We start from the raw sequence: 4,865 nt of genomic DNA on the forward strand, positions 1-4,865 counted from the left end.
CAACGCAAAATTGACAACATCTACAACAGCTTGACCACCGCCGCACCCGCTCCCCCTCCAACCACCTGCCCCCCCTTGTCCTGCCATCCCCTGTCTCGGTTCTCCCCAATCTCTCCTACTGACCTCTCTGAACTCCTCATAGGAATGAAAACTGCCACCTGCACTCTTGACCCCATCCCCTCCAGCTTTGTCAAAGCCTCCCTCCCTGCTCTCTCTCCACTTATCATTGCAACAATAAACTCCTCCCTGTCTACAGGCATCGTCCCACCTTCCCTCAAAATTGCTGCTGTTACCCCCATTCTAAAAAAACCTGGTCTAAACCCTGACACCCTAAACAACTTCAGACCCATCTCCAACCTACCCTTTCTGTCAAAAGTTTTGGAACGCGCTGTAGCCACTCAACTCAAACATCATCTCTCTGCCAATAACTTGTATGAAACATTCCAATCCGGATTCCGCTCCAACCACAGTACTGAAACTGCTCTCCTCAAAATCACCAACGACCTTCTCCTCTCCTCTGACGCTGGCAACCTCAACATTCTCGTCCTCCTCGACCTCAGCGCTGCCTTTGACACCATCGATCACACTATCCTCCTCACCCGACTTGAATCCACCTTTAACGTCACCGGCACTGCCCTCTCTTGGATTAAATCATACCTCTCTGACAGATGCCAGTTCATCTCCATCAATAACTGCAAATCCCCCACTGCTCCCCTCCCCCAAGGTGTCCCCCAAGGTTCAGTTCTTGGCCCCCTCCTCTTCATCCTTTACCTGTCCCCGCTCGGTCACTTAATCCGCCGTCATGGTCTCCAATTCCACTGCTTCGCCGATGACATCCAGCTTTTCATCTCCACCAAGTCCGTCTCCACCAACACCCACTCTATCCTGACAAACTGCATCACTGAAATAAAATCCTGGCTTCAAATCAACTTCCTCAAGCTTAACTGTGATAAATCTGAAATAATCATCATTGGCCCAAAAACGCTCACAAAATCCACCCATAACTTTGCCCTCAACATCGACGGTATCCCAGTATCCACCTCCCCTCACATCCGGAATCTTGGCGTCATCTTTGACCAAACCCTTTCCTTCGACAAATACACTAAACAGATCACAAAGTCAGCCTTCTTTCACCTGAAAAACATTGCCCGTCTCCGCTCATCCCTCTCCTCCACGGCTGCAGAAACCCTCATCCACGCCTTCATCACCTCCCGTCTGGACTACTGCAATAGCCTCCTCTATGGTTCACCCTCAAAAATCACCAATAAACTCCAATACATTCAGAACTCCGCTGCCCGTCTACTCACTCATTCCCGGACCCGTGACCACATCACCCCCGTCCTTTACAAGCTTCACTGGCTCCCCATCCCCCAGAGAATCCAGTACAAAATCCTCCTCTTGACATACAAAGCCCTCCATAACCTGGCCCCATCCTACCTGGCTGACCTCCTCTCCAGACACACTCCCACCCGCAACCTCCGCTCTGCTGGTACCAACCTCCTGACCCCCTCCATCCGGACCAAATTCAGATCCTGGGGGGACAGGGCCTTCTCCATCGCTGCTCCCACCCTCTGGAACTCACTACCTCACACCATCAGAGACTCCTCCTCACTCACCACATTCAAAACATCACTAAAGACCCACCTGTTCAACGCTGCATTCAACATTCAACCCACAGCATTTAACCCCTGACTATCTCTTCTCCTTCTCCCTCCTTTTGCTTTAAATATTTCCCTATTGATTCTTGTCTTGTCTTTTTGATTCTTGTCTTATATATATGCCGTATATCGCTGCTGTTTGTTTTCTTGATTCTTGTCTTTTTGCAATTGTTGTTTTCATGTATTGTTATGCATTATGTTTTCCACTCTGTCAAAGCGCCTTTGGGCTTCTGGAAAAGCGCTATACAAAATAAATGAATTATTATTATAGGTGAGCGCCAGGGGAATTTCCCCTATGTTTTTTATAGGATGCATGTGAGATTCCCTTCATTTCCTTGCAAAGTGCTTTCATTCATTATTTTTCATTTTGTGTGTTCATTGGTGAGCACCAAATTTGTTCCAAAACATACTAGAGTCTCATTCAGATTAAATTTAGATAGGTATGTCTTCCAAAATCCTGTCCTTGGCGATATAACATCCTAAATGGAGACAAGAGAGCATACTTCCCACACCAACTGAGCAACCTCAATGATGTGCAATCCAGAATGCAGCGCCCCCTGTGGACACTGCACAAGAACGCAGTTTAATATTTGTGACGTCTTGTTCGCATTTTAGCCAACAAGGTAGCCGACATATGGTTCTTGGTTGCCCAAAATGTCTGTCCTTCTGTATTTTAAGCTCCTACGTACAAGTTCAAATCCAAATCCCATTAGGAAAGTAATGGCAAACTTCCCAGTGCATTGCATTAACCAATAAAGCTACTTTTGTTGCACCTGTTCTCCATACTCGGTGCTCTTTGGACCAAGTTTGCCGCAGGTAACCTATGGTAATTCTGTAACTATCTTGCCACAAATTTACCAATAAAGTCAATAATATGATATACGTTATTTAAAAGAAAATTATTTCAGTTTTGTTTAAGGCCAAAAATGTTGTTCAAAATCAATGGTGAGAAAAAATGTTTGTAAGATTTAGTTTCTCAAGCATGGCACCTTATTTAAAGCATTTGATTGTTTAAAACCGTCTTGGTCCATGGACAACCGGAGAGGGGAGTGCAAGAGAAGTGGACGAAACTGTAAGCATGAAATGGGAAGCAAGTGTTCATTTTCATTTTTTCAACTCTGACCTTGTAGAAGCCAGAAATCAGCACAAAAAGAACACAATGCAAATGGAAAGACTGAATACTCAGGAATTAGTGCCAAACAAAAGTAAGTGGTTATTCAATTAAAGTTGGCACAAGGAATAGGGTAAGTGCAGGGTTGGGGGGAAAATCTATTAGATTTTGGTGAAGATCTGGATCCTGATTTGAGAATATATATATATATATATTGTTACGGACGCGGTTTGGATGTTATTTTTTGACCGAGCGGTTGGTATGACTGCGACCGAACAGTTATTCCCCGACTAGACCCCGATTCCACCCAGACGTTGAAAAAATCGCGCTATGCTAAATCAATGATGGAAAGGACACAACGACTGGGAAAGATGAAACGACGCAAGGGGTACAGTTCTCAAGACCTCCGGAGGAGGGTATAATTACAGTGGTGGAGAAAAGGGGGTAGATTACACGGCAGAGTGAGGTAAAAGACACAGAAGAGATGGGCACTTAAATACAATCTTATCTTATCCCAGACAGATCACAGACAAATGGAACAAGGCTGACTTACACAGGGATTGATGGCAGGAAGGGACAGGTAGTCGATAGCACAAGGTGCACCTTGGCTCGGGGACAGGATAAAGCACGGTCCAGTCCAGAGGATGCGGGGAGGCCTCACAGCGCTCGGAGGGTACGTCTCGCTTGCTCCAAGCTCAGCGCGCATCTGACGTCACCTCCCTCTTCCTGCGCATGCTCAGCGGGGAGTGACACGCCCTCGGCTGGTTGGCTCCGCCCCCCTGGGGCCGGTCCGCCGCTTCCATTGGGTGCGGGGGTTACCGGGCTCTGCCCTTGATGAGGAGCTGACAGGGAGCCCCTATTTGGTAACCCCGTCGAGCACATGTTCGATGGCGGCTCATTGGGAAGGCCTCATGCCCTCCCAACACCCCCTACCAACCAAGCCGGAGTGAGGACGCGCACTCCCTGTGCACGCCGCCGCCGTTGCTGTTGTTGTTGTTGTTGTTGTTGCTGAACCATGAGGAAGAGCTGCGGGGAGGTATTGGGAGGTCCTAAACTTCCTAACGGTGCCATACAATCACATTCTGGTGCAACGAAGGGTCAGAATTAATGGAAACGAGTCCTTAACTGACATAGACTAAGAATAACTAGCAAGATGTCCTATAGTTGTCTTACATGAGATGCGGTGAACCTGGGCACGACATTTAATGGGGGAAATAGGGGGAGGTCGGGTCTACAGAGTGTTGTTTACAGAAAATGGGACTAGGGAATGGGGGATTGGGGATAGTTGGGAAGTATTGAGGAAATAGGGGAATATTTACAAGCAGATATGGATGGATGCAAATCCCATATCCGCAACATTGCACCCTTCTCTACCTCGGGGCGTCCCAACCCGATAAATTTTTACCTACTTTAGTGTGGCACTCAGATGTAGTTCCCTCTACTATTAACTCAACCCTGAGTGCGACAGTTTTACAGATGTTCACAAATGAGTAAATATGTCCACCTGCGACGTTGCACCCTTCTCCTAACAGAAACACACCCACAGGATAACCGAATCGCGGAAAGCATCCTCAAATTAAACATACAGCCGGTAGGGAGCATTATTTACAATTGACGCTACTTTATTTACAAGACTAACCCAGGACCTGTGATTGTTCTTTCTGGGGGGGAGACAGTCTGCTCTGCATCAATGCACCATTAAAGCACCCAAAAACGCACCAATACACACCCAAGCACCAATCGGTGCAGTCACCATTGTTCATGAAAATAAAAACAACAACCCCTAACCCTGCAGGTGTCTCTTGCTCTTCGGCTCCCTCTGCTGGTTATTATTATTGTCTTCCAGTTGTTGTCTTTCTTTCATTTTCTTACTGGCGGCCTATTTGCAATAAAGTGTGCCCAACGTGTCCATTTTATTTTCTTTATTTATGGCCCACAGGGCCGACTACGTGTGGTTCACCTGTGGGGCATCGGTGCCCTGTGGCCAAGGCCCGCCAGCAAGATTTCGGGCCCTCATGGCCGGTTCCAGCAGAGGGGCCATGCCCCAACCCATGGGGTCCATAAGTGGTGCTCGGCCACAGACATGTGGTCCATAA

The sequence above is a fragment of the Myxine glutinosa genome, chromosome 3 (assembly GCF_964187855.1).
Source record: "Myxine glutinosa chromosome 3, kmMyxGlut1.1, whole genome shotgun sequence".
In the NCBI taxonomy this organism is placed as follows: Eukaryota; Metazoa; Chordata; class Myxini; order Myxiniformes; family Myxinidae; genus Myxine; species Myxine glutinosa.